Below are 10,726 nucleotides of genomic sequence, written 5' to 3'. Positions count from 1 at the left end.
GAAAAGAGTAAACCCAACAAAAATGGACTAAGGGACCTGAAGATTTATACAATACCTCCCTGTTTGGTTATTCATAAACAAATTGTTATTTAATAGTATTTACTAATAATAATTTAATGTTATAGTTCGAAATCGGAAATAGAGCCCGTAAAACTAAAAAGATGATTGAGTGATGGGTTTCAAATTGATGGTGTCTAATTGCTGTACCTAGTCTGATCAGCACACATTTAATCTCATTACTATCGGCGTCTCTCAATAAATATCCTACAAAAAGGTGGATCCGTGCACTGCAAATCGGCCAATTTTCATTCCTCCGGGAGCATTTTTTTTTCGAAACAATTATAGTCCAACATATTTAGTTTTTTTTTTTGGAATATTTCCGAGGGGGGCCCACAAAAAATATATTCAGTATAGACCTGAACATTTATACAATACCTCCCTGATTGGTTCTTCATAAACAAATGGTCAATTAATAGTAATTGCTAATACTAATTCAATGTTATCTTTCGAAATCGGAAATAGAGCCCGGTAAACTTAAAAGATACTCAAGTAATGGGTTTCGAATTGATGGTGCCTAATTGCTTATCAACACACTTCAAATCCCATTATTATCGGCGTCTCTCAATAAAGATCCCACAAAAAGGTGAAACTTTGTGCTGCAAATCGAGCTATTTTCGTTCCTCAGAGAGCATTTTTTTTTTCGAAACAATTATAGTACAATATGTTTAGTATTTTTTTGATAAATTTACCCTCAGAGAGCATTTTTTTTAAAACAACTTTAGTCCAATATATTCAGTATATTTTCGATATATATTCGAGGGGTCTCAAAAAAGGTGGATCCAGGCACTTCAAATTGAGCTTCTTTTATTCCTCAGAGAGCATATTTTTTCTCGAAACAATTACAATATTATATATTTAGTATTTTTTTGATATACTTCCGAGGGAGCCCACCAAAAGGGGGATCCAGGAGCTGCAAATTGAGCTATATTCATTCCTCAGAGAACATTTTTTTTCCAAAAAAATTTTAGTCCTATATATTCAGTATTTTTTGGATATATTTCCGAGAGTCCCAAAAAAGATGAATACGAGTGCTGGAAATTGAGCTATTTTCATTCCTCAGATTTTTTACCGAAACAATTTTGGTCTAATATATCTAGTATTTTTTAATAAATTTCCGAGGGGGTCAAAAAAAAGTTCTAGTTTAGGGTCAACGTAAAGTTACCAGACATTATTCAATATTCTGGTATATCGTATCTATCAGCAAGGTATTTCTCAGAAAGGGTATTTTCAAAGAGATGCATTATGTTATTTTCGAATATATTTGAGATGATTATTTATAAAACAAGAAACCGATTTTGTTCTACAAGATCAGACAGAATGGCCAGATTGGGCACATTATGAGATCATTTCAATCAAATTGCAACTAATAACATTTTTTTCGGGACTTTATCGCCAAACTGAATTTTTATTAGGACACAAACTTGTGTTTCAATGTTATATAGATTTTCTTTAACATTAAGATTTTATTATTTGTGAGGTTGATAATATAAATAATAATAGTGTCAGCAGAAACAACGAAATTATTTTTCTGATTGCTTGATAAACAAAATAAAAAAGAAGATTAAAATTATTATATTAAAAACTCATTTATACAAGTTACGTATTTCGAAATCATTACTTATTTACAATTTATAATATGGCAAGCTAAGTTTTAGAATGTTGATCATGAATTAATTAACCAATTGATTCATGATTAATGAGATCACAACCGTGGTCTCGTTTGTGGTTAGGAAAACGAAAGTAAATATGATATTGACGTACAGAGTGACAAGGTGTCCCGGAAAGAATGCGACAAACGAATACCAAGAATCAAGGTCATCATGGAGGACTCGTATCAAGATGTTTCAATCGCCTAAGAGCCTTCGTTTGGGATATACAGGGTGATATTCATCTTTTTGGTGAAATTTCACTGTTGAATAACTCTAACTAATCGACCGAATTATTTCAAATTTTGAAGTATTGTCACCCTTTACTATCGCCTTTCTGCAATATTTCTGAATTCGAGTGAATCAGTGAATCAGATCCGAACTAGGAAAATTTCAGAATTTTTCCTATTTTCGTGAATATTGGATCACCCTGTACGTGTTTTTTTTCCGTTTTCGTAATCAAGAAGAATTAACTCATTATGAAATTTCTAAATATCTACTTGGCACGGTCATGCAGGGTGATCAATAAACATCACCTCGTGAGTGCAATTATTTTAGTTCAATAACTCTTCAATAAATCCACCGAATAATTTCAAGTTTTGAAGTTTTGTCACATTTTACTATCGGCTTCCTTCAATAATTCTGAAATTGAAAAAATCAGGTCCGGACTAGAAAACTTTTAGACTTTTTCTATTTTCGTGAATATTGGATCACCCTGAAAGTCAATATCATAATTTTTTCCGTTTTTGTAACCATAGAGAATTAATTCATAATCAAAGTTCTAAAACTCTGCTTGCCACCGTCATACAGATGACCATTAAACATTCCCTTATGAAAGAAATTTCATACTTCGATGAATCTTGAATTTATCGGTAGAAATATTTTGAAGATTGCAGTTTTTTCACTCTTCGCGAATGCCTTTCTTCAACAATTCTGAAATCGACTTTTTTCATTTTTTCCGTTTAAGTAACCACAAAAAGTTAATTCATTATAAAATTTTAAATCTCCGGCTTGGTACCGTCATACAGGATGATCAATAATAATCATTTCCCTATGAGTGGAATTTTGCAGTTCGCCATTCACTAGGAATGGAATCAACAGTTCGCGTTATTTTGACGTATGGGCTCACGATTATCCGAAATCAGTAATTCAAATTCCCAAGTTAAATCTCCGATAAATGTTTGGCGCGGTATCTACAACAATCGTTTGATTTGCACTAATATTTTTGAAAATAGGTGAACAGGAAATATTTTTGAAAATTTTTAGGAACATTATTCAATAATGGAAACATTGTGGTTGCAACATGATGGAGCTAATGCGCACTAACCAAAAAAATTGCGCGAATATTTTTGAATGAGACTTTCGGAAACAGATGGATTGGCAGAATGGAAATTTGGCTTGGACTCGTCGATCCCTTCATCTGACACCCTTGGATTATTTATTATGGGAAGGTCTATGCACTACAGACTGACAGTAATGAGCAACTGCTACAAAGAATTATTGATGTTTGCGATATTATTGAATTTCAACCGAATACGATAGCGAAATCAGTGAAACAACTATATCCACGTGCTCAAAAATGTATTGAAATGGAACAATACCATTTTGAACATTACCTGCTGAAATATTTTATTTCTTAAATAATTTTTCATTTTATTTTCTTAAATAATTTGGGAAAAATTCAGGTAAAGCATTCGTGAAGGGGGAAAAACTGCAATTTTCAAAAAAATTTCATCGAAAAATTCAAGATTTATCGAACTATGAAATTTCTTTCATAAGGGAATGTTTATTGGTCACCCTGTATGACGGTGGCCAGCAGAGTTTTAGAATTTTGATTATGAATTGATTCTTTGTGGTAACTAAAACGGAAAAAATTATGATATTGACTTAGGTACAGGGTGATCCAATATTCACGAAAATAGAAAAAGTCTAAAATTTTCGTAGTCCGGACCTGATTTTTTCGATTTCAGAATTATTGAAGGAAGCCGATAGTAAAATGTAACAAAACTTCAAAACTTGAAATAATCGGTGGATTTATTGAAGAGCTATTGAACTAAAATAATTGCACTCTTGAGGTAATGTTTATTGATCACCCTGTATGACCGTGCCAAGTAGAGATTCAGAATTTTCATAATGAATTAATTCTTTGTGGTTACGAAAACGATGAAAAATCATAATGTTTACGTACAGAATGATCCAATATTCACGAAAATAGGAAAAGTCTGAAATTTTCCTAGTCCGGATCTGATTTACTCGAATTCAGAAATATTGCAGAAAGGCGATAGTAACGGGTGACAAAACTTCAAAATTTGAAGTTATTTGATCGATTAGTTAAAGAGATATTCAACAGTTGCACAAACAATGTTGTTGGTATTTCGTGTATGAAATTCGCGTTTTATGGCGTATTCTGAAGAATTTTTGGCATTGATCTGCGGTCTCGTCCAAAAATCAACATTCTCATGTATTTGCAATTGAAAAAAAACACTCATTTGACACACTTAATACAAAAATAACTATTCAATAATGTAATGTAGTGAACTGATGAGGAAAGATGAAACATTATCTTCGCAAGACTGTTAGAATTGTTACTCTTGTTGTAGATTTCGGACATTTTTACTGCATTTATAATTTTGATATTCATCCGAAAATGTCTCAATATTTCATGAAAAATCTGTCAGAACTGAATATATCAAAAAAAGAAAATGAAATAATAGTAATTTACGTAACAAGTCCGGAAAATAGGGTTTTTTTGGACGAATAGACAAAATTCCAGGACGAGCGTAAGCGAGTCCTGGAAGTCTGTGAGTCCAAAAAAACCATTTTCGGGCGTGTTGCGTACAATATTTTTTCGGCAACCATGTAAAATAACACTATCGCTGCTGCTTTCTATATTTTATTACGATTGCGATAAAAAAACATGCAAATTTTTGACAACTAATTTCATATAAACTGTCAGCCGTTTCTCGGTTGTGATGGATTCTATGATTCTTTTCCGGCCTAGTCCGGGAAGTACGTACTTTCCGGACTAGGCCGGGAAATGCTACTTTCTCAGAGAAAAAGCGTCCTTGAAGTGAGCACTTCCCGCAAAAACACTTTACTTGACATTTCTCAACGACGTTGACTAACGTCAAATCAAATGTTTTATTATATTATCTTTTATTGATATTAAAGTTATGTTTCACCAAGCGAAATGCGATAATAAAGTTATGTTTCACCAAGCGAAATGCGATAATAAAGTTATGTTTCACCAAGCGAAATGCAAGGAACCAATTCCGATTATCAAAAACTAAATACTGAAATGAAGAATAGCGAAAAAATAATTAATTTTGAGTTTCAATTCAGAATTTTGGACATTAAGATCTCGTGTTTATATAGGTGAATTATTTCTGAATTTTTCTTATTCTCGGAACACCTTGATTAGTGCTATCAGTGCTACTTCCTTAGCATTAACAAGCAAATCCAAGAAGCCTTACTCGGATTTGAACATTATTGAATATTCACTCAAACTTGTACGACGCCTACATGCTTCAGTATCATCCAAATCTTAACTTTGAAAAATTCTTAATGAATTTAAAAACACCTCTATTTTATTTCAACGAGGATGCAAAAATTATTTGTTCCTATGTTGAGGAGCACGAAATGAATGAAATATCAAATGACTATCTTTCGGTACTGAAAAGACAATAATTCTCCTCGATGCGAGACGATTAGGTACAAATGGAAAATAGAAAAAATTTTAGAAATGTTCAGAAATGAGTTTTGACAGCGAAATGTTTCTTCACCACTAATTGAGCATTCACTGAACAGATAGCTCTATCATTTCGCCACAGTGTCTGTAATTTTCGAATTTTGTGCCGGAATGATCTCAAAATATAGAGTTTGACTGAAAGTTAGGTAACGAATACCCATGTCCCCTTATTCGGTTCTCTCCATTCATACGGTCCTCAACATGATACCTGACTTACGAAAAATGCTAGAATCTTGAAATTTTTATGGTTCGAATCTATAATACCGCGATTGAATTTGTGCAAAATCTGAAAAGAGGATCTGAGAATATGGCCGTTAAAATTGTGTGTTTATTGATTTTGAAACTGCAGGTTCGAACGAGAGGAAAAGTGACAATAAGAAGTTTCGTGCTAAATTACATGTTGATCATTCGATTAAAAAAGAGGAAGAATATCGAAAAAAATGCTTCATTTCACACAAGTAAGTAAGATCTCCCCCTACCTATGTTTCGCAACAATTCGCACAAAATCTTGAAAATTTTTATCCAGTGACCAGCAACTTAGTAAGATAAAATGAAACCTGAAAGTCTGTTCGCTACACATTTTTGTATCAGAATTTGGCACGAGTTTATCCAAATATCAACTAGTTTTCAATCTCAAGGATTTCAAGAGTAGCTGCCCTATTGACCTGGCCTGGACGAACTTTTGCTTACTGCAATTTGAGTGTTTCATCACTTGGTTATTTTCGAGATCTATATTCATGAATCAATAACTCAAATTTAATAAAATAGGTGGGTGAAATATATTCTTAAAATATAATTCATGAATGATAGACCAAAATTTTATGGGACCAAGATGTCTGCGGAGCCTCTAAAGACTCCTCGCTCCTAGGCCCTGCTCACTTAGTCCGTGCAGGCGGTGCGGCCCTGGATCCAATTCTAAGACAAAGGATATCAGTCAATTTACGTAGCTGTAATAGATAAAACAGATATCCTAAAAAACGTGAGATAATCCAGGCTTCCTAACATACGTGGGATATATACCGGGCTTCTTATCATACGTGAAATGAACTGGGCTTCCTATCATACGTGAAATATATCACTATATACGGACAGCGCGTTGGTCCCTCTGGTGACAACCATGATGAACTAATGGTGTATAAATCGAGATAAAAAACCAACTTACGAAGCCCGATGGAAAAATGCGAAACAACCACCGATGGAATCAGCTAGCCAAGATAGACTCATATATGCAATAAAATTTAGGAAGCCCTTAATAGGGTTTGGCTATCGATAATGCCGGATCGGTCGGATCAAGACATTTATCAGCTGGTGGTCAGGAAACTTCGGACTATTCGAGTGGTCCATAAGATGACCTCCTTCTGCGCTTTTTCAATTAGTTTTTCGTCAAGTCCCAGCCTTTCCGTGTTTTCCGCCAGATGCTTTTCAACAAGTCCATTGGTGGTGATGAAGAGAGGAAGAATTGTTGTTGAGGTAAGTTGGTTTATTTCCTTCAGCTCAAAAGCAAGGTCATGATATTTGACAATTATATATAATATATATTAATTATTATTATTAATTATTTATTATTATTATTAATTATTAATATATATATATACTCATACTCATACTCATACTCATTTATTTCCCTCAAAACTTTACAGGGTAGGTCAATAAAATATAAGACAATGTATACCTACAAATGTCCTGAACATTAGTACACACATCCATAACATTTGGACACATATATCATAAATATAATAAATATAAATAATAATAAATAAATAGATATAATACATATATAAAATTGACTGGTGAATATAATGACTAGAATTGATGGTTCATGAATTCTTCTATGGAATAGAAGACATTTTCAATAAGCAAACTTTTCACAAGCCTCCTAAAGGTCGCTCCACGAAGTGATGTCATGTGATCGGGAAGTTTATTATACATCTTAACACCATTGAAGATGTACGTGTTTTGAGTTCTATTAATGCGGTGGCTGGGAATCACAATTTTATTTCTGGATCGCGTAAGGTGGTCATGTACATTTGAGTGTTTTGGGAGTTCTTTCTTTCCATGAACGTAGAGGAGACACTCGAGCATGTAGCAGCATGGGACGGTAAGTACTTTGTACTTTTTGAACAGCGATCTGCAACTTGTCATTTGATTAACTCCGGCTATCAATCTTATCGCTTTCTTCTGTTTCAGAAAGACCCTGAGTGCATCCGACGACGCACCCCAGAGGATAATACCATAGGTCATTCGTCCATGGAACTGAGCGTGATAGGTGAGGAGTGCTTCGTTTTCTGTGAGCATATTTTTTATTTGTCTTATGGCGAATAATGATGTGGAAAGCCTTTTACACAATTCAGTAACATGCTCAGTCCAAGTCAAATTTCCACTGATGCACATCCCGAGCAAAGAAATACTCTCTTTATTATGGCGTTTGGTTGATATTACTAGCCTTTGTGTTTTCTCAGGATTCACCTTCAAACTATTTCCATTGAACCATTCAACGGCTTCCTGAACAGATTTTTCAGCTTTTTGCTGGAGTTTTCTATCATTTTGTGCTCTATTCAAAAAAGATGTATCATCCGCGAAAATGATCCTCTCATCCGCGGCAACGTTATATACCATATCGTCTATATATATTAAAAACAATATCGGACCCAATATAGATCCCTGGGGCACACCAGTAGCAACGCATCTCTTGGAAGATTTCTTTCCGCCAATATCTACTATCTGGTTTCTATTTAACAGATATGACCGAAAGAGTTCGTATGCTGGGCCTCTGATCCCGATATACTCCAGTTTGGATAGAAGTTTTACATGGTTGACGCAATCAAAAGCCTTCGTCAAGTCCATACATGTTAGTATATAGTATATATGGTGAAGAGGGAAAAAAAAAATATATATATATATATATATATATATATATATATATATATATATATATATATATATTATTAGATTATTAGCTGTAACGGGTTGGTGCACCGAAAAACAGTAAAACATCTACTTGAGATGGATCTCCCCCATAACACCATTGCATGGATGCAGAAGGCCATAATTTTGGGAACGTCAACATAATACGGCAAGTACTTTTCCCTCATTAACAGACGGGATGGCTCTTGGCAGCGATGCCCGGGTCATCTGACTGATCCACATTGCGTGTGAAGGTAAAAAAAAAAAATATATATATATATACCTACTTACCTGCCCAAATAGAGAACCATATTATGAAGGCCCTAGAGATGAATGATGACGAGATAAGATATTAGATTTTCTGTATATTTTTTGTATGTTTTTCCTGTTTTTCTTTTGTTTTTGAGATTGTTATAGTCATTAAATAAGAAAATATTACATTAAAAATAATCGTACATCAAACTGGTTAAAAAAAAAATCACAAAACCAAGTCCAAAATAAAATTAGTTATTAACAAATCGAGAATTTTCAATATGTCAAATGTTTTTCTTTTGTTTTTAAAGTTATTATAGTTATTACATAAGACAATGTTACAATTAAAAATAATCATACATCGAAACTGGTTAAAAAATCATACAACCAAGTCCAAAATAAAAATTAATTACTAACAAGTCGAGAATTGTCAATATGTCAAATGTCAGACAGTAAACTGAATGAAAGAGGAAAGAGATAAAAAGATTAAAATTATAAAATTAATGCGTAATATTACACGAAGTAGGAGAAGATTGTATTTTGGCTAGTTTAAAGTTTAAGAATTTCAAAATTTCGAAAAATTATCATTATAAGAGTTATAGGAATCTCAAATTCTGTAAGTTTGTGTGTTTCTTTTTATTTGAATACATGTGACTGATAAAAACCTTTGTAGTAGCCCTGAGGATGGAATAAAATATTCCGAAAGCTTGGCAAGAGAAAAAAGAGTTTTTCTTTATTAAACCTGGTCGAGACCCTTAGAAAAGCAACTTAAAATATAAACGACCGTGATACAAGTACATTATATATATATATATATATATATATATATATATATATATATATATATATATATATATATATATATATATATATATATATATATATATATATATATATATATATATATATATATATATATATATATATATATATATATATATATATATATATATATATATATATATATATATATATATATATATATATATATATATATATATATATATGATAAGGGGTGTGGGAAAATTGATAAGTGTTATAATTTCACTCTTCTTTATTTCATTTAGTCGACGTTTCGATCCCGATGGGGACCTTCTTCAGGACTCTACAATAGCAATAGAAAACAGTCAAAAACATGGCAATCACAAAACATGTAAAAATAGTACATACCGAAATACAGAGTTGTAAAGATCTTATTTGAACACAAATCAATAGCTCTCAAGAAAGCAATGAACAAGAACATCAACAAATTTAGCGAATTTGTTCAAATAATATTTGAAAACTAGGATGCATACTTTAACAATTCGGTGTTATTCATATTTATACAGAGTGTAGGTATACGGATTTATCATAAATACTTTTAAGGATGCAATTCCAAAAGTAGAAACCCACAGTATACAGGGTGTCTCGTAAAGACCACGTCAAACCGAGGGAGAATGTAGATCAAAGGATAACCCACCTGCTATGACAAAATTCCTATAATAAAAGTCTTACCGTTTTCGAGATATTTTTTGTTTTTGAAAATAATGAATTTTCGCCCCTTTCAATAGTTTTGCCCTTACGGTTGGTACAATTTTACATCTTTCTGGTTAATTTTTTCAGTGAAATATTGCTGAAGAATGGTTTTAACGTTTACATTAAGAACATCCTCCGAAAATTTTAAAGGGGGGCTATGAGAAATATTTTTATGGGAAATTTTGTTAGTGGATTATTTTGTTCATGAAGTTTAGCCCATCGTAGTGGAAAAAAAATTTACCGAGCTACTGCTGGACATTACACCAATAAATTGTCTATTTTATAGTGATTTCAAAGAGGTATCACATAAGTCATTTGTTATTCAAAGAAAAAAGATATGGCTGTATTTAACCAAATGGGTACGTTTCTGACAAAATCAAGTTTGTCAATTCTGTTAAGAAATCTTCGATCTTGCATTACTTAGTGAACAATGGCAATTGTTTACGTGCGAAAATATTACTCGCATAATTATTCACCTCAACGAAATTCAATTTTGCCGGCAAATTTTGGAAAACATCATGCAGATCCAGATTTTTTAATAAGATCATTTGCAGCGATGGTATCTTAGTCACTTGGAGGAAACCAGAATATTTCGATTAGG

At 32.6% G+C, this 10,726-nt stretch overlaps 1 long non-coding RNA gene across 1 annotated transcript; it reads left to right on the top strand.

The window, feature by feature from the left end:
* The first annotated feature begins 9,072 nt into the window (after positions 1 to 9,072).
* Positions 9,073 to 9,390, top strand: LOC123676689. Its single transcript, XR_006746995.1, has 2 exons — positions 9,073 to 9,226; positions 9,284 to 9,390. It is a non-coding gene; the product is annotated as an uncharacterized LOC123676689 (long non-coding RNA).
* The last annotated feature ends 1,336 nt before the right edge of the window (positions 9,391 to 10,726 follow it).

Source organism: Harmonia axyridis, chromosome 3 (assembly GCF_914767665.1).
Source record: "Harmonia axyridis chromosome 3, icHarAxyr1.1, whole genome shotgun sequence".
Taxonomy (NCBI): domain Eukaryota; kingdom Metazoa; phylum Arthropoda; class Insecta; order Coleoptera; family Coccinellidae; genus Harmonia; species Harmonia axyridis.
This window is presented reverse-complemented; position numbering and strand designations above follow the sequence as displayed.